This window comes from Talpa europaea (genome assembly GCF_964194135.1).
Source record: "Talpa europaea genome assembly, chromosome: 10".
NCBI classification, from domain to species: domain Eukaryota; kingdom Metazoa; phylum Chordata; class Mammalia; order Eulipotyphla; family Talpidae; genus Talpa; species Talpa europaea.
Window position 1 is genome coordinate 5,090,577 of NC_140077.1, and position 20,401 is coordinate 5,110,977.

The following is a 20,401-nucleotide window of genomic DNA, read 5'->3' on the forward strand; positions in this document are numbered from 1 at the left end:
TCTGGAAGTGTGCCAGCTGCAGTCTGGGTTGCGACTATGATGATGGAAGCTGACCGGAAGCTAAGCTGATGTGAAGGTAAACCACAGAGGGGAGGGTGTGACGTGGTGAGAGCCAGCAGTGGCGCCCTAGAGGTCAGAACAGAGGGGCTCCCATGCCTGCAGCCTGCATGGCTCCTGATTGCATCTGGAGAAGCAGTTCAGGTGCAGTTTCTCTAAAAAGGCCACCGGTTCTACGCTGGCCACGACTTCCATCCGGGACTTCAGTGGTTGGCTGTAGGGCTGGACGTCGGGGTCAGGGGTCACAGGAGGCTGCGTGGCCGGAGCATGACTATGCCTCCAGCTGGCTGTCCAGGAGACACAAATCGGAGAGCCATGCCGTGCACCCGGCAGCCACCAGTGGCCAGATGACCCTGTCCACAACAACTGCTCCATCGGAGCACTGGGCAAACTCCAGCACCCCGGACTTCTCCAAAAAGCCGAGAGGGTCTGCAAACAAGGAAGGTGATGCCTGGCTGAGAAAAATGACTCATGGGTGCTGCTGGGGCCCCAACAAGATCCTGCTTTTCCAAGAGCTTCGCGGCTGAAAGGAAGCAGGCAAGATGAGGGCTGCATGTGGTGGGGAAAAGCTGGTCTCTTCACAACAGGAAGAAAGAAAAGCACCCAAGCAAGTGGAAAAGTTATTTTTCAAATGCAAACACGACATGTCAGCCAGGGCGCTGGAAAGAGCCTCTGGTTCTGGGATACCCTCAGTATTCAAAAGAAAAAATAACTATCACTTGGAAAGGGGAGCACTGGTGGGGGAGCACCAGCAGGTGAGTCAGCACTTTATAAATCCTCTCCTTGGAGCTTCCCTGCGGAGGCCGCCCCTCCTGCCTTCCCACCGCCATGCCTGCTCTTTTTCATCGATTGTCCAGACAATCACAGGCCTCCGAGACTTAACAAGCCAGAATGTGGTTGTCTAGGTGTCGCCTCTGCTTCAGAGCTGACCTCCAGGTAGAGATTCAGGTGGAATACGGCTCCAGGCGAAGCCTACTAAAGGTGGTTTCTTAATCTCAGTGTTGCTGAGCTGGGTCATTCCTTGTGTGTGTATGGGGGTGGGGGTGGAGTTGGGGAGAGGCTGCCCTGTGCACTGAGGGGTGTTCAGCAGCATCCCTGGCTTTGACCCAGTAGATAGCAGTAGCACCCCCAGTTGTGACAACCCCAAAACATCTCCAGACGGTGCCAAGTTTCTCTTTGCAGGGGGCAAAAAAGCCCTGATTGAGTACCTTTGGTCTAAATAAATCACGTGCTCCTGCTTCTGACCTTTGACTTAAAAAGCACAGCGTTTATAATTTCAAGGGTTAAAGCAGCTCTTTAAGTAGGACCTCAAGCTGAAAGGGAACACAGGCCGGGAAAGGCGAGTCCACCTCGCTACCACTGCAACCCCCCGGGGCGTGATGCGTGCACTGGCACGGGCATGCGACAGGGAAGGACTGGGCACCACTTACCCCCTGCTGAAACAGGCCTTGTATGACTGACTTCTCCATTCTTGAATTTTCATCCATCGTGGAAACCAAAGGAGCAATTTTTTCCTGGGCGAATTTTGTAACTGTAGGAGAGATACTGATCAGTCTTTATTCTTTTAATAGGATGTGACAGTCTTTGAATATTCCTTTTTTTCCCAAAAAACTTAAAGTCAAAAAACTCCATTCACAAACTTAGATGACCTGTCCCCTTCCCCGCCATGTCACAGATCATGTTACTTCAGTGTGGCCCCAACTGGACCTGAGGAATACGGGGGTGAAACGGGAGGCCGACTCACCTGTGTTGTTTTTTTTTTTTTTGTCTTTTTTCTTTCTTTCTTTTTCCTAAAGATTTATTTACGCATATAAGAACTGGGGTACAGGCCAGAGGTGTGGGGTGTGAGAGAACACACCAGAGACAGAGTGGGGAACAGAACAGATTGATTGAAATCCACTTCTGAGGGGAGCAGTAGGGGGACAGGAGAGGTCTGCTGCACCATGTGGGTCAGCTCCCTAGCTGGGGTTTGAACTTGTGCTACAGTGGCTGCCGAGAGCTTCATAGTGCTGCGACTTAACCCCTTAACCACCAGGAAGGCCCTCTTTCTTTCTTTCTTTCTTTTTTTTTTTAATAGAGGCATGTTTTATTTGTTTGTTTGTTTGTTTTGTTTATACAAGCACTGGGTACAGTCAGAAGCGCGGGAGGGTGAGAGAATTCACCAGAGCCAGAGCGGGTAGCAGAGCAGGCAGAAGGACCGAAGGACACTGCTGAGGGGAGCAGCGGGCGGCAGAGAGGTCTGCGCTCCATGGGGGACCCTCCTCCGGTGGCCGGGGAGCACCCGGGGATCGAACCGGGGCTGCAGAGGCCGCGGGCAGCTTTGCAACCCACTGCCCCAACCGCTGCGCCCCCAGGGCGGCCCTCTTTCTTTCTTTTTAATGACACTTTATTATTAAAATTACTTTTATAAGAAGAAGGGGGGGGGGTAAGCCAGAGGTGCGGGAGGTGAGAGGATCCGCCGCCGGAGACAGGAGAAGTCTGCTGTGCTATATGGGACAGCGCCCCGGCCGGGGACTGGACTCAGGCCCTCACGGTGGGCTAAATCCCTCGGCCACCAGAAAGGCCCCTCACCTGTGCTCTTTATCATCAGCTCCTCCTCTGTGAAGGTCTGCAGCGGGGCGGAGGGCAGCCCATTGCTGTTTTCTTTCAGGAGAGCTTCTGACTGGGAAGATTTGAGGACCCGGGGAGGACTCTGCCAAGACGTCAGGCAAGTGGGGACGCTTCTTCTGAGCTACAGGAAGAGGAAGCAGGGAACACACAGGTAAGAGAGGCAGGCGGATGTGGGTTCCTTTGGAAATAATCTTTCTTCCTCTTGTATCACCACAAGGGAACTAGACCAGATACACTTTATTTTTTTTATTTTTTTTTATTGTTATATTCCCCATACAATTGCAGCCCCCCCATTCTGACCCCAATCCCTCCCCTCCCGCCCCCGCCCCCCTAAAAGTGTCTCTGGTTCATAGTTTTTTGTTGATTTTGATTTTCACTTTCTTATAGTTATTCATTTTCCTGGTCCCTTATTTAAGTTTTCTAGATTCCTGCTATGAGTGAGACCATCCGGGATTTTTCTTTTTCTTTTTGGCTTATTTCGCTGAGCATGATCCCTTCCAGCGCCATCCATGTTGCTGCAAACTGCATGTGTTTATCTTTTTTGAATGCTGAGTAATATTCCATGGTGTATATGGACCACATCTTCTTGATCCAGTCATCTATTTTTGGGCATTTGGGTTGTTTCCAAAGCTTAGCTATTGTAAACAGTGCTGCTATAAACATAGGGGTGCAGGTGCTCTTTGGAATTGATGTTTCTGTGTCCTTTGGGTAAATACCTAGGAGTGGAATTGCTGGATCCTATGGAAGCTCTATGTTTAGTAGGTCCAGAAATCTCCACACAGCTTTCCACAGTGGTTGGACCAGTTTGCACTCCCACCAACAGTGCAGGAGAGTTCCTTTTTCTCCACACCCTCACCAACATTTGTTGTTGCTAGTTTTTTTAATATGTGCCATTCTCACTGGTGTAAGATGGTATCTCATGGTAGTTTTGATTTGCATTTCCCTGATGACAAGTGATGTTGAACATTTTTTCATATGCCTGTTGGCCATTTGCATTTCCTCTTCAGAGAAGTTTCTTTTTAGCTCTTCTGCCCATTTTTTGACTGGATTATTTTCTTTGTTGTTGTTGAGTCTCATCAGCTCTTTGCAGATTTTTGTGATCAGTCCTTTATCATTAGTGTTGGGTGCAACAATGTTCTCCCAGTTGGTGGGGTTTCTCTTTGTTTTTGTTATTGTCTCTTTTGCTGTGCAAAAGCTCTTTAATTTGATGTAGTCCCAGCTGTTTATCTTTGCCTTCACTATCACTGCTTTGGGTGATGTGTCTGTAAAGATGTCTTTGATGTGCAAATCACGTAGTGTTTCGCCTATATTTCCTTCTATATATTTTATGGTTTCAGGTCTTATGTCTAGTTCTTTAATCCATTTTGAGTTGATTTTTGTGTATGGTGTGAGGTAGTGGTCAAGCTTCATTCTTTTGCATGTAGCGACCCAGTTTTCCCAGCACCATTTATTGAACAAACTTTCTTTGCTCCAATGCATAGTCTTTGCTCCTTTGTCAAAGATTAGTTGACCATAAATCTGTGGGTTTATTTCTGGATTTTCTATTCGATTCCATTGGTCTGTATGTCTGTTCTTGTTCCAATACCATGCAGTTTTGATGATTATGGCTTTGTAGTATAGTTTGAAGTCTGGGAGTGTGATGCCTCCATTCCCTTCTTTTTTTTTTCCAGGAGAGCTTTGGCTATTCGGGGTTTTTTGTGATTCCATATGAATTTCATCAATAATTGTTCTATTTCTTTGAAGAATGACATTGAAATTTTGATTGGAATAGCATTGAATCTGTATATTGCTTTTGGAAGGATGGCCATTTTAATAATGTTTATTCTTCCAATCCATGAGCAGGGGATGTCTCTCCATTTCTTTGTGTCTTCTTCTATTTCTTTTAACAGTGTTTTATAGTTTTCTTTGTATAGGTCCTTTACCTCTTTTGTTAGATTCATTCCCAAATATTTGATTTTTTTTGTTTCAATAACAAAAGGGATGGTTTTTTTGATTTCTTCTTCTTCAGATTTATTGTTTGTGTATAGGAAGGCTACTGACTTTTGCGTGTTGATTTTGTATCCTGCCACTTTACTGAACTGATTGATGAGTTGAATTAGCTTTTCTGTGGAGTTTTTGGGGTTCTCTATGTATAATATCATATTGTCTGCAAATAGTGATAGTTTGACTTCTTCTTTTCCTATTTGGATTCCTTGGATGTCTTTCTCTTGTCTTATTGCCCTGGCTAGGACTTCCAGTATTATATTGAAAAGCAGTGGTGAGAGTGGACATCCTTGTCTTGTTCCAGATCTTAATGGAATTACTTTCAGCTTTTCACCATTGAGAATGATACTGGCTGTTGGCTTGTCATAGATGGCCTTTATGATGTTGAGGTATGTTCCTTGTATCCCAAGAATTTCAAGGGCTTTTATCATGAATGGGTGTTGCACTTTGTTGAAAGCTTTCTCAGCATCTATTGATATTATCATATGGTTTTTATATTTCTTTTTGTTGATGTGTTGGATAATGTTGATTGATTTTCGGATGTTAAACCATCCTTGTGTCCCTGGAATGAATCCTACTTGTAGACCAGATACACTTTAAAACAATGTCTTTTGAACAAAATTCCAAATCCCTCTGTTAGCTAAATGTCTCCTTCCTCCAGCGATGAGATGCTCTTGAGAAGCTCTTGAGAAGCAGTGTTTACCTTCAGGGAAACAGAACTTTCTAGATGGAACTCATTCCCCCAAAATGAATTTCCCATTTCACGAATTTCTGTGGTAGAGACAGCCGCGCCTGTGAGGTGTCGGGCACAGGGGCACCTGGGAGAGCAGGGGCACCTGCCCCCCAGACCTCCAGCGAGTCCGCAGGAGGTGCCTGCTTTGGTCTCCATGGCTCATTTTGGTTTTAGCCTCTCCTTCATAAGAGCCAGGGAGGCCCTGGAGTCCCTAAAAACTACTTTCAAGGTCTGGCATTTGAATATTTACTGGCACTGGGATCTTGGGTGAATTTTAACCACTCAGAGTCTCAGTTTCCTTCCCTATAAACTGCAGACAATCTAATCCACACCTGGAGGATTCATGAGACAGTTGGCATGTTGGGTGTAGCATGGCATCTGGCATCCAGGCCGAGCACCCTCATGTACCGCCCTTACCCCCAGACGCCCATGACCTCCTTAGGGGCGCAGGTATTGGCGGGAACCGGATTACCTTCAAGGAACTTTTCAGGTCAGGCTGTCTCCCTGCTGCAGGGGCCCAAATCCCTCAGCTTGCCAAATCTACTCAGCAACGGACTGGCTACAGTTTTGTTGGGGGAAGAAAGAGGCCACCCCATTTTAAACTCTCGTTATACCTTTCCGGCTTCATACTGTCTAATTCCATGATGGGGAAACAAATAGGAATTAGACTTTTTCTGAAGCTAAAAGCACGCTAAGTGAAAGAAGTCAGTCTCAGATCACATATCTCATGATGCTATTTAAAAGAAATTTCCCCAATAGAGACACAGGCAGACAGAGGTTGCCTGGGGCTGGGGGTGAGCACCACGTGTGGTTGCCAAAGGGCACAACAATCTTGTGGGGATCTTAGAGATGTTCTGAAATTGGACCGTGGCGATCACCACACAACTCTATAAATTCACTGAAAATCACTGCATTCTGGACTAAAGAGTTGTTTTTATATTATGTAAATGATACTCCGACAAAGCTGTTCTAAAAAACGAGTGTTTCCCAGTGAGAATGGCACATATTAAAAAAACTGGCAACAACAAATGTTGGCGAGGGTGTGGAGAAAAAGGAACTCTCCTGCACTGCTGGTGGGAGTGCAAACTGGTCCAACCACTATGGAGAGCTGTGTGGAGATTTCTGGACCTACTAAACATAGAGCTTCCATAGGATCCAGCAATTCCACGCCTAGGTATTTACCCAAAGGACACAGAAACATCCATTCCAACGAGCACCTGCACCCCTATGTTTATAGCAGCACTGTTTACAATAGCTAAGCTTTGGAAACAGCCCAAATGCCCAAAAATGGATGACTGGATCAAGAAGATGTGGTCCATATACACCATGGAATATTACTAAGCATTCAAAAAAGATAAACACATGCCATTTGCAGCAACATGGATGGCGCTGGGAGGGATCATGCTCATTGAAATAAGCCAGAAAGAAAAAGAAAAATACCGGATGGTCTCACTCATAGCAGGAATCTAGAAAACTTAAATAAGGGACCAGGAAAATGAATAACTATAAGAAAGTGAAAATCAAAATCAACAAAAAACTATGAGCCAGAGACACTCTTTGGGGGGTGGGGGGCGGGAGGGGAGGGATTGGGGTCAGAATGGGGGGGTTGCAATTGTATGGGGAATATAAAAATAAAATTTATTATTGAAAAAAAATAAAATAAAATAAAAAAATTTATTTAAGTAAAAATTAAAAGAGAAGGCGCTGGGCATCACCAGGTCCTGAGGGCAAGTGTGTGGTTGGTGAAAGGGTAGGGTCAGCAGGACAGAGAACCTATCCTACCAGTACACTGTCTTAATGGACCTGCTAACAGTTTTATTTGCTGAAAGTTTTACTGATACAAAGAATGAGCCACTTTGTTGGAGCCGTTGTTCCTCTTTATTGCTTGTCCATCTCTGCAGTGAGTGCCTAGAAGGAGAAGTTCTGTTCTGGACACATCCGCAAATAAGCGGTGCTGGCCCGGCCAGTCAGAAGCACGCACACGTGTCCACTTTTCTAGCTAGTTTTCTTTCGTTTTGAGGATTGGAAGACAGTGTAGGACAAAGTTGGAAGGAACACTTTTTTCTTGTTGAAAGACAGGTTGGGACAGGCAGGAAATCTTTGGGCCAGGAAGAAGGAAAGGGTGGGGAGGTAACGAACAGAAGGGCCAAGTAGGGCCAGGAGAATGGAGATAAGGAAAGTCAACAGCATGGGACCCAGGCAGGGGCCGCGGAAGGAGAGGGTGTCAGCGGCACAAGGAAGGAGACCGGAGAGCAGCAATGAGATAAGTGTGGGGGCAATTCTGCTCCGTGGCTGATGGTGGAGTCTTGGATGGGGCGCTCAATAGATATTCAAGAGCCAAAGAACGAGTCAAAATAGTCAAATAGTCAAAATAGTCAAATAGTCAAAATAGCAGCTGCAGTGCTGCTGAACGACCCAACAAATGGCCACACTCACGCAGCTCAGTGGGGCGTGAGTCTTCGCTTCCCTGCCAGGCTGGAACAGCAGCAAAACCGGAAAGTTTGTTGTCGCTTGGCTACCTGCAAAGCCTCCAAACCTTTCCTCTCTGAGGCTGGCTGCTGGAAGCCTGTCCAGTTCATCAGGGGCCCGCAACAGGCTTCTGGGAGATCAGCACAGTGGGGGCCGAAATCGCTGACCCAGGAAATGCTAACTCCCAAAAGTCGAATCCTCAAAAGCTGAATCCTGAACACTGAATCTGTTATAGGACAGGGAGAGGGGCAGCCCAAACCCCGCAAACCTGCCTATTCTAAATGGGTTCTGCCATCCGCCGCATCAACACAAAACACATGAGACTTTAATGGGAAGGAACTTTAATAAAACTAGGAAACAATACAGGTAAGGCCAAGAGTCTAGTTTCTAAATGAAGCACCCAAAGTTACCCGTCCCCTCGTGGGTAAAACTCCATCCATATGGGATCGGCCCAGAACAAGGCCCCAAAGCCTGCTACAAGTCTAAAGCATCTTCCAGTGGGGACCCACAGAAAAGGGTCACAAACAACCGGACAAGCCCGGAAGGAAAAGAGCAAAATCAACATCAAGATAAAAGCTGCCATGGTCACCTCCCCACGGGTCTCACCCACATCTGTGTCACCCCGTCCACGACCAAAAGACAAGCACAGTTTCTTTACGTGTCTCTAGGCTCCATGCGCCTCCTCCAGGTCTCCTTCTGGCTCCATCCTGCTTCCTTCCTCAGTCTCTTCTGCAGCTTCTCCTCTTCCTGCTCAGCTCCACCCTCCCTTGGGTGGGGCAGGGAACCTCCCCCTTTCCTGGGGACCACCCTGTTACAATTCCTCAAACTCTGAATCACGAACACGAAATAATCCGCAGCTGCTTCTACAGTCCCTTATATTTCTTATCAGTCGTTCTACCCCAAAATGTGATACCTTTTAGCATTTTCCCTGGGGCTATCTAGCCTCACTAGCAACCCCACTTCTAGGGAAGCTTCTGGTTTTAGAGGATTTGGAAGCAATTCAGGCAGGGGTTTGGAATGGTCTATTTGCATTTTTATGGATTCAGCACTCTTAATTCTGCCGTAGGTTCAAGAAGAAGCCCACTGGAATTCAGGCACTTCTGAGAAATGGGGGCTTTCACACTCCAGCATCTCAATTTCACCCATGCCTGCTTGCAGAGAAGAGTGCAGCTCGAGTTCAGAAGGTCAGGAAATTCTAAGAGCAGTTCTCCTTCGGAGTTAATTTTACATGACGCCTCAAGTTAAAAGCAGTTCTCATCCTAACAGGTTTGCTGTCGGGGCAGCATCACTGGAAGGAAAGTGTGGTTTCTCTAAAAATGGCCTGGTGTCTTCTGGACATGTTTAAGCACAGATCTGCTCTGAATTTGGTTAGAAGCCCCCCATGGGAATAGTCTCTTTATCTCAAAGGAGTTGCTATTTTATGAAAGTGGGATTTAATGTGGTGAAAGTGGCTCTGGACCCACATTTTACTTACTGGATAACTAGCTCATGGAAGAGGTAATTCGGGCACAGCCAGTGGGAGAACTGCAACAGGCCAGGTAGTGGGAAAGCGCCCTCTCAGCACACTACCCACACAACCCCAATCTCCAGGGACGCGGACCTGGGGCTCTCCCAGTGGAGGGCTCATCAAGATGGATGATGGAGGAGAACTCACTGGCCAGGCGCTCAACTTCAGCCCCTCCCTTCCCAGGTTGGGGGTGGGACCAAAGGTTCCAACTCTAACCCAGTGGTTGGTTCCCCTGCTTTCCAGAAATTTACCTCATTCAGGTACTTCGATTGTGGTTAAAGGGGTTTATTATGGATGACAAGGCACCTATTTCACCTCTACGGCTCTGATTTCAGGAATTGAGGACCAGAGACCAAATATTATAAAAGGTGTTTCCATTACTGTTACCTCTTAGGAAATTCCATGTGCTTGGGGAGCTGTGAGCCAGGAAGCGTGAACAACCGGAATATATTTTATTATAAAATCTAACATCACAATTTGTAATATAGTTAAATTCACTTGCCACAGTTTGTATTCCATCTTCCCCCTACATCCTGGTGAGATTTTATTTTCTACCTACAGTGAGATTCGGTTTTTGGTGCACAGACCTATAGGTTTTGGCAAATGCAGACTCAGGTACCCATCACCAATAGTTCCATCCCATCATCCCCCAAGCTCCCTCGTGATCCCCCCTTGGAGTCAACTCTGCCCCGCCATCTCCCTGTCATTGCACTTCCCAATTAATCATGAATGATTAAATCATGAATGAATCTGATGACCTACCTCATCTGGGCCTATATCCAGAGGGCCTCGCAGTCAGACACATAGGCACACGCACACGGCCTCATCCATGTATGGGCTATAAATCTGTAGCCACCAACTTTAACTTAGTCTCTTTCCCATTCTCTGGAGGGATTATTTCACTGCCAGATCATGGCCTCTTCTGGTGCTAGAGGACACGAGGAGGTCACCACAAAAGGGAATGACCTTGACTTCTTACCACCAAGTCCACCAGTCATCCTCCACCTGCTCCCATGTTTCTCCCTTCCTCTTTAAATCATGTCCCTTCTCTCAAGAAAGGCCAGTCCCTCTACTTCTTCTCTGGACCCCTCCCCTCCCGCCTTTGATGTCCCGAGTCTTCCCATTTTTAACCCCTCTAGCTTCCTTCTCTCTCCTCCCCTACACAGCCCAACTTGTCAGAGTTGCCCTGCTCGCTGGCTCCACCTCCTCACTCCCCATTCACGCCTCACCCCACCAAGGTCGCCAAACACCTCCCCTGCCTGCCCTTGGCGCTCAGTTTATTTCCCCTCAGCACTTCCAGCCTGGTGCGCATGCGCACACCCTCCTCATTCCAAACATTCTCCTCTTCTTTCTTCCCATCCTTTCCTGTCTAGTCCTTCTCCTTCTCCTTCTCTAGCTTCTCCCCGCCCATGCCTGACCCTTAAGGATTGGGGTAGTTTGACAAAGATTCTCTCTTGGACCAAACTTGATTCTGGTTCTTCCGAGTCCTCTTCCAAACCAGGTCCTAACCATGACCATGGCCACCTTAGTTCAGTTGCAGCAAAAATCCTTTGGTGTGGGGACACTTTGGTTCGCCATGCACAGGCTCCCTGTCAAACTCCCTTGCAAGAATCCCCTTGCTCCAGCCTCCTTTCTCCTGGTCACCTTCCACCTGCTGACCCGCACCACTTCCAGGCTATACATCTCCCCTTGTCCCTGCTGTCTGGTGCTGAGCTGCTTGACCTCAGACAAAATCCCTTCCCCTGGCCATGCAGGGCGTATGTCCCCTGGCTTCTGCAGCACTCACTGAGTGCTTGCGAGAAGGACCCTGAGGCCTCCCAGCCTCTGAAACAAGGTTTCTGTGCACAGGATTTGTTTGCATGAGCCCGACCTCACTTCTGCTGTAAAGTCCACACAGCAGTCCCTTTTTAAGTCTGCCTTCCCACATCTACAGGCATCAGGAATAATTCTCCTTCAACAAGTTGTTTGAAGGGGCTTTTACTCTGTGTAACTGACCATAAAAACGGGGGTCATCACTTTCTTGAGATGTAGACATGTACTAAAGTCCAGCCATTCCACTTCAGCTCATCCACACGAGCCAAGAATGCAGTGCTGTTTCCGTGAAAAATTAAAAATCCACCATCTATCCACAAGGGAGTGAATAAACCCTGGCATATTGATTCAACAGGATATTTCACAGCAGTTAAAGTGAGTTAGGGAGCTACAGGTATCAACGTGGCTAAATCTTGAAAATGTAACATTGAGTAAAAAAAAAGCAATTTTCAAAAGGATTTGTTCAAGACCACAGCATTTATGTACATTTGGAAAACATCAAGTGATACTATATATTCTTATGGATACACACAGATGTAGCGAAAGTTTAAAAACAGACCAGGAAGCACACACATCAGCTCCAGGCCTGTGACCACCCTGTGGAGGGGGGCACGTGCAGGGCAGCTGTCAGACTGTTTCTTAAAACAAAAAACAGAGCTCTCTGGCTTGGACCTGATTTGTAGTGATGCAGCTAAACGCACTACAAAGGTCGGGTCAGAATTGTGGGGAGAAATGGGACTCAAGGAGTCTTCACCATCAGGAGATGGGGAAGAAAATGGAAAGCAGGCAGATGCCGTGCACACTTGCTGCTCCTGTGCTATAATCAAGATGAAGGGCCTCCTTGGTGGCACAAGGGATTAAGTTGCAGCACTATGAAGCTATCCGCAGCCACTGCAGCATGAGTTGGATCCCTGGCTGGGAGCTACCCACATGGCACAGCAGACCTCTCCTGTCTTGCCCGTTGCTCCCCTCAGCAGTGTATTTCAGTTAATCAACCTGTTCTGCCCCCAACTATCTCTGGGGAGAGTGCACCTCTGCCCTGTACCCCAGTTCTTGTATGCATAAATACATAAATCTTTAAAAAAAATCAAGATGAAAAGATGGGATGACAGGATGGGGTGTGGCCCTGGGGTCCTTGCGTGCACAAGCAGCAGCCGTGCCTGACTTATAGCCCCACTTTTGCCATCACGGTGAGGCCCCCACTGAAAGGCCAGGAGAAGCTCAACCCCTGGAAACACTGTTAACCTATAGCAAATGGGTTCATTTAGGTAACAACAACTGCAAAAACTGGCTGAAGTGGATTATGTGTGAGAAAGTTCTGGTGATGTTATTTCCTGTCTGTTAAAGATATTCAACAATAAAAAATTTGACAAGACTTTTCAACGTGTAATTAATTGCCTGGATTATGCAGGCTTTGGGTTGTCAAAGTAGGCTCAACTGCTAGATGGAGGTTTTAGATACCACACTTAGCATCACACCACCCAGCCCTGTATGGATTTCCAAAAACCCTAACTGCCAAATATATTACACATAATTAAGCTCGGGAAACTGGTTTATTCTGGGAACATTTACCAAAACTCTATTAGCGCCTTGGAAACAAGTGGTCTTGAGATTTAAATCAGGGGTTCACTTTTGGCTTCATACCCAGATCACGTGGGGAGCTTATAGCAAGAGATTTTAGCACCATCACTTACAAAGCCGAGCCCACAGATCAGGAGGAAGGCTTCTGTACCTGTAAAAGGTGGCTCTCACATGCAGCCCAAGCTGGAATCTGGTTTGCACGCATGACTTTGGAGAGGAACTTAACCTTTCTAACAACTTTAAAAAGCCACACCATTCACTTGGGTCCAGGATCATGCGCCAAGAGTGTCATCTTTTCCCTGCTCCTCCAGCCTCTGCCCTGTTGTCTGGCTTTAATTTTTTTCTTTTCTTCTGAACAGGTAACCAGGTTCTGTAAACATTAATACTTAGAACACTCCTTAAAGGAAGCAGAAGAGTGCCCACAACATGTAATTCAGCAAACTACAGGACCCAACTGGTCTGCAGTTCCCAGAAAGAGGCTGTGGAACAGGAGGGTGGTTCTCCAGAGGTTGCCAATTCAGTCCTGAAAAACAGCAAGAGCGCCAAGTCCATGGTCACTGGAGCTCCAGATAACTCAGAGTCCAGTGGGTTAGGAAGGACGCACAAGGCCAAGGCCAATGGAACATCGGCTTGGCTGAAGGACCAGCTTGAGAACACACTACTAGCCATGACCCCACTACTATCATCACCATCACCAACTACCCAAGGGGCCTGATCCTCTGGCAGTAACACACTTTTAGAGGCAAATTGGGTTGAGGCAAAATTGAGTTTCTTGCTATTGCTACAGTGTAAATCTACTCACTCCTCTGCAGAAGGAGCGGGCCATCTGCCAGAGGATCAGGCCGAAATGCAAACCGAGCATGACTTCCCAGCAGCCCTTCCTCTGAACCAGAGGGCTGTACTGCAGTAGCAGATGGGTATTTGCAGCTGCCACGAGCCTGACTTGGAGAATCCATCCCAAATGGGTGGGATCGAAGGCCAGTTCCACTCTATTAACCCGCTTTAATTCAAAAAATCTGTCCAAGGCTGTCACATATCTGCAGGGATAACACAAAGCCCTTAACGGGGCAACTATGAAATCCTCTTGCTGATGCTGCCACAGGAATGTTGCTCTTAAAGAAATCAAGCGCAGTCTAATGGAACATTTCTCCCATTGATAACTCAGAACAACTGGCCAGAGAGGCCATAACTGGCCCCAGAGGAGTAAAACAAGATTAAAAATTTAATAACTTGATATGACACAAAGAAGGTTCTGGTTTGGACCCAAATAAAACCAACCTAGCTCTACTGGAGACTGTAAAATTTCCACTCCTGGCCGCTGTATATGTGTCAATCTTTGGTCCACTGATAAAAGGAAAGCTCCAGATTGGTGGGGCACTGTGCACAAGGCTGCAGCCAGGGCTGACTCACGTGTCCTACTGGTCCAAAGCCCAGCCAGGAAAGCCTGTTCACACAGCTCATTGTTACTTCAGTAGAAACAAACAAACCAGGTGGAAACAAGCAATAGGTGACTTGGTGGCTAAGCATGCAAGGTACTGTGATCCCCCACGGCAGTGTGAGGGTCCCGCTGCGACCCCCAAGTTTGCAGCAAGACTATTTTAAGTGGACATTGGCGATTCAACAGTTGTAGAAACCTTCCCTGACTTTCCTTTATCTAACTAAAAGCAACAACTTCTGGGAAACAAGGCTACCACCAACCCCTTCTATTACTTGATGGACAAATACTATCAATAACCAGCAGATATTTAAAGTAATACATTTGGAGCTCAAATAAGTTTTATTTATTTTTTATTTTTTTTAAAGATTTGTTTATTTATACATACAAGCACTGGGTACAGTCAGAAGCGCGGGAGGGTGAGCGAATTCACCAGAGCCAGAGCGGGGAGCAGAGCAGGCAGAAGGACCGAAGTACACTGCTGAGGGGAGCAGCGGGCGGCAGGAGAGGTCTGCGCGCCATGTGGGACCCTCCTCCGGTGGCCGGGGAGCAGCCGGGGATCGAACTGGCGCCGCAGAGGCCGCGGGCAGCTTCGCAACCCAGCGCTCAACCGCTGCGCCACCGGGGAGGCCCTCAAATAAGTTTTAAATTGTACAGTTCAGGTTTAACCAATTTCATAAAAATACTTTGAGGGTAGCTCAAATCTAGCCACAGATTTCAATTATGGGATTATTTCTTTGCCTGTTCTCTCTCTTTTCCATCCTGAATAACCCTTCTCAAGTATGGTTCAAGGAAGAATTTATCCTCCTCAGATTTTGTTCACTTTTTTTTTTTTTTTTTGGGACCCTCGCCGGCAGCCAGGGAATGAACCACCGGCGCTGCAGAGGCTGCGGGCAGCCTCGCAGCCCAGCGCTGAACCGCTGCGCCACCAGGGGAGGCCCTGTTCACTGTTCCTCAGGTAAGATCTGCTGCCAAACGGTCAGGTCCAGTGCTCTCTTAAGATTGATGGATTATATCAATTTCCTGGTTGTGATATCCTATAATAATTTTGTAACATGTTACTCAAATTCAATAGGGAGGGTCTCCCTGGTAGCCTCGGGGTTGAGTCTTAGCACTATCATGGCTACGGCCTGGGTTGGATCCCCAGCCAGGTTGCTGACCCACATATGGCGCAGCAGACCTCTCCTGTCTCGCCTTTTATTCCCCTCAGCAGTGGATTTCAGTGTATCTGTCTGTTCTGCTCCCCTGCCTCTGGTGAATCCTCTCACCCACAGGACCTCTGGCCTACACCCCAGTTCTTCTATGCAATAATGTCTTTTTAAAAAATTCAATAGAGGGGCCTCCCCGGTGGCGCAGCGGTTGAGCGCTGGGTTGCGAAGCTGCCCGCGGCCTCTGCGGCGCCAGTTCGATCCCCGGCTGCTCCCCGGCCACCGGAGGAGGGTCCCACATGGCGCGCAGACCTCTCCTGCCGCCCGCTGCTCCCCCCAGCAGTGTACTTCGGTCCCTCTGCCTGCTCTGCTCCCCGCTCTGGCTCTGGTGAATCCTCTCACCCTCCCGCGCTTCTGACTGTACCCAGTGCTTGTATAACAAAAAACAAACAAATAAATAAATAAAACATGCCTCTAAAAAAAAAAAAATTCAATAGAGAATAGGTAGAATCTCTTTGTATTATTCTTACAACTGCAGAAGAATCTATCTACTGAAAGTAAAGTTAATTTTTTTTTTTTATCATACCACCAACCAAACGAAAAAAGTTACTTTAAAATTGGAGGAACCAAATGCTATAACTGTAAAATGACAGGAATTTGTCTGGCTTTTGAGAATTATGTCAGCTATTTATAAGAATTTAATGAATATGTAAATGCCCCATTTATGCCAAATAATTTTCAGCAGCTGTTTAAAACGTGAACATTTAAGAGGCATTCCTACAAGACATAGCCGTAGAGGGGAGGTGATCCCTGCCAAGTCTATACAAGAAATTCAAGGTTAAATGCCACCAAGCTTAATGACACTTATTGCCTGTAAGTTCTTTAGGTTAATCAGACTAAGCAAAATGGGAGCTTTGTTTTCACAATGGACCGGTGTGGCCAACAAGTAATTGTTCAAGGCATTATTTAGCACAGTTTGAAATTGGCATGGATCTGGCCCGATTACCTGATCAGCCAGTTGTAGGCACAGGCCACATTCTTCCACCCACCTCAGCCTCTGTGACAGGGGGAGGCCAAGTCCCACCAAGGCAGCCAGTTCCCATCACGCCAAGCAAGACGGGAGGTGGGGGCCAGTGCGGAGTCACTCATTAATGCTCTTTCATCCTTTAGCAACATGACGTTCCTCCGTAAACTATGCATGTTTATGCTCTATCTCCTTTAGCTCAGGAATTCCCAGTCTGCCTTTAGCCAGACATTTTATCTGTCCTAAATCCAGGACAGTCATTTTAAGATCTGATTCAAAGATTTAAATATGTATCTTGAAACTTCACCAGAATCTCTCCAACCTTTGCTTGCTTTCGCCACAGACAGTGGCTTCTGTTCTAAGTGTTCTCCAAACTTCTCGAAATAAAACCTGTTCCTTGTACTCCTCATTCCAGCGTCTGGCAGATCTTAACAGTACTATCTAACCTTTTAGAAGAATCGCTTGAGAGCGCCTCAGGAGAGCCTAAATGAGCCAAGGCAGGGCACAGCGCCAGGGTGACAGCATAAAGGAAAACTGTTTGCCTTCTGTGTGACCTTAGGCAAATTAGTAAGGTCACTTTCCCAAACAGCCAGTGCACAAAATCAAAACCAGAAGTCCCTCTATTTCCAAAGAAATCTTAAAAAATAGGATTATGACTGAACTTGTTAGGGGGAAAAGGCTGTCCTAAAGCTAATCCCATGCAGGCTTTGTGGACTCCACCCCCACCCAGGCCAAAGCCAAAGACACTGGGAACTCCAAATCCCATCACCACCCAAGGGAAGGTGGCTGGGACCTGAGGGTGGGGTGAAGCAGCCAGGTGGGTATAAAGCCAGACCCGTGAGCTTTGGGGGGGGTCCCCCAGTGCCTTTGGGTTTCCAGGTCGGCGGATCGGGTAGGACACATTAAAGACTTTATTTCCCTGTTTTCTCCCTGAGTTGTACATTTTCCTTATTTCCTTTTCCCTTGTAAATAAACCTTTTATTAACCTTTTGTGTGTGCCTGCAGTGGAGTATTCATAAGTCCCTTGTAAGCGCGGGTGAGGACCCACAACCAGGCAACCCGTTCAATATCGGGGCTGCCCTATTACAAACTTACTTTTATTTTTAAGATGATGCAATTACCTTGGATCCAACACCTTACCAGGTACCAGAAATATCCTGACTCACTCTCCTCTCCAGAACACCAGGTTGTTTTCAGAAAGAACGTGGACAGTAGAAGTCAGGAGACTTAAGTTCCACACCAAGACTTGCCTTTTAATAGGCCTGCAGCGGCCCGGCGGACACCAAAGAGTCAAGTCTCACACAACACACTGTTCCAATTTGTTTTCCTCCTTTCCCCTGAAGCTGGCCAGGGTCTACTTGTTCTGCTTTGTCTTGTACTTCTCAAAACACGCAGCCTGTTCTCTCTTGGTTGTTTTATTACATGTAGGAATGATTTTGTTTGCACTTTTGCTGTAAGAGCCTGCCAATTCTTTTTTTTTTTTTTTTTTTAAAGTTTATCTATTTAGGGCCTCCCCTGGTGGTGCAGCGGTTGAGCTCTGGGCTGCGAAGCTGCCTGCAGACTCTGCAGCACCGGTTCGATCCCCAGCCACCGGCGAGGGTCCCACATGGCGCGCAGACCTCTCCTGCTGCCTGCTGCTCCCCTCAGCAGTGTGTTTCAGTCAGTCTGACTGTTCTGTTCCCCACTCTGGCTCTGGTAAATTCTCTCACCCTAATGCGCTTGACTATACCCAGTGTTTGTAATAAATAAATAAATCTTTAAAAAAAAAATTATCTATTTATACAAGAAATGGGGTACGGGTCAGAGGTGTGGGAGGGTGAAAGAATTCACCAGAGAGAGCAGGGAGCAGAACAGGCAGATGGACTGAAGACACTGCTGAGGGGAGCAGCGGTGAGGCAGGAGAGGTCTGCTGCGCCATGTGGGTATCTCCCTGGCTGGGCGGGAATCAAACTGGCGCTGCAGAGGCTGCGGAGAGCTTCACAGCATGGCGCTCAACCTGCTGCGCCACCAGGGAGGCCCTCTGTTTTGTTTTTTTTTTTTTTTAAAGATTTATTTACATAAGCACACAAGAGTTGGTACAGGCCAGAGGTGCGGGGGCATCTGTGTGTGTGTGTGTGTGTGTGTGTGTGTGTGTGAGGATTAGCCAGAGACAGAGTGGGCAGCAGAACAGGCAGACTGAAATACACAGCTGAGGGGAGCAGCGGGCGAGACAGGAGAGGTCTGCTGCGCCATGTGGGTTGCTCCCTTGTGCCACCAGGGAGGCCCAAGAGCATGCTAATTCTGAAAAAAGTACAATCGTCAGAAAGCTACATTATTATAATTGTCCAAAGTCTACATTAACTCTCCTCTTGCTTTGCCTATCACCTGTATCTCTAGCTCTGATTTTTTTTTTTTGTCAATTTCCAGTTTCCAGATCCACTTCCTGCCCAGCTCTCACCTGCCACTCCCCTGGCCCCCAAACACTTTAAGGTCTACGTTTCACAGATACTTTTAAAGGTGTGAAACAGAACGAACCATTTTCTTTGGTTCCCTAAGCCACGTTTCCTCCAGATGTCTCAATCTTGGTCCGTCACTAAGCCACTCTGTTTTGAATCCACCTAGTCTTCCATTTCAAGATCATAACCAAGCCATCTCAAGCCTCCCTTTATTAATCTGTCTTCCTTTCTAACCACCAGTGATAGCACCCTCATTGAGGGCCTTCTTTCACTGCAGGGGAACTTTTGAAATGATCTACATGATGTTTGAGCTTTCAAGTTCCTTCTGCAAATTAATAACCAGCTGACCCTGTTCAACCCTTTGGTAAATAGCACCTCAGAATTCAGTGGTTTTGTTAGGGGAAAGGATGTCCTGAGCTAATTTCATACAGGCTTTGTGGACTCTACCCCCACTCCAGACCAAATCCCATCACCACCAGAGAGAAGGTTGCTGGGACCTGAGGGTGGAGTTATGCAGCCAGGTTTGGCATAAAAACCAGACACGTGGGCCTTGGGGTCTCTCTCTCGCCTCTTGGCTTCACGGCTCTTGGCTCACCCCCAGCTCTGAGTGCCATTTGGGATTCCAGATGGGCAGAACGGGTAGGACGAGAACTTCTACCGGGCAGGTGGCATGGGGTGCATGCCAGTGCTGCAATCTGATAATTCTATTGTTAGGGGGAAATGATGTCCTGAGTTAATCCCAGCGCCATTTTGGGATTCCTGATCGGCGGATTGGGTAGGACTCATTTAAAACTTTGTCTCCCACTTTCCTCCCAGGGCTGTACATTTCCTCATTTCCCCTTCCCTTGTAAATAAACCTTTTATTAACCTTTCACGTGTGCCTGCAGTAGAGCATTGATAAGTCCTTTTAAGCGCGCAGGTGAGGACCCACAATCAGGCACCCCGTTTTGTATCGGGGTTGCTCTACAACACTATGACAAGAAGAGATTGAAGACTGCCTTCTAGTTCCTTCTCTGGGACATGGAGTCACTAATACCTGCTTTATAAGTCAGAGGAAGAGGGCCTTCCTGGTGGCGCAAGGGGTTAAGCAACGCACTATGAAGCAATCTGCAGCCTCTGCAGCATGAGTTCAATCCCTGGCTGGCCAGGAAGCAACCCACATGGCACAGCAGACCTCTCCTGTCTCTCCACTGCTCCCCTCAGCAGTGTATTTCAGTTGATCTGCCTGTTCTGCTGCCTACTCTGTCTCTGGTGAATCCTCTCACACCCCCACACCTCTGGCCTGTACCCCAGTTCTTGTATGCATAAAGGTCAAAATGGCCCAGCCAGTTAGCTACAGAAGCCCAACCCCCCCCCCCCCCCCCCATCTATGACAAGGGATCCCAGAAGCTGATCAGTGGAATGCCTTCTTGATAAGATTAAAACCAGGGTGGGGGGATTTAGGGTGTGATCTCAATGACAATACTAAGTCATCAAGTAGATAAGTGGCTGGAGGGCAGACTCAATCCCCAATGCACACTTTGCTTCTCCCCTTAAACTCCCTGTCATCTCTCCCTCCTCTGAACCCAGAGACTGTGGACCCTTTAAGACTTGTACTAGTTCTCGGG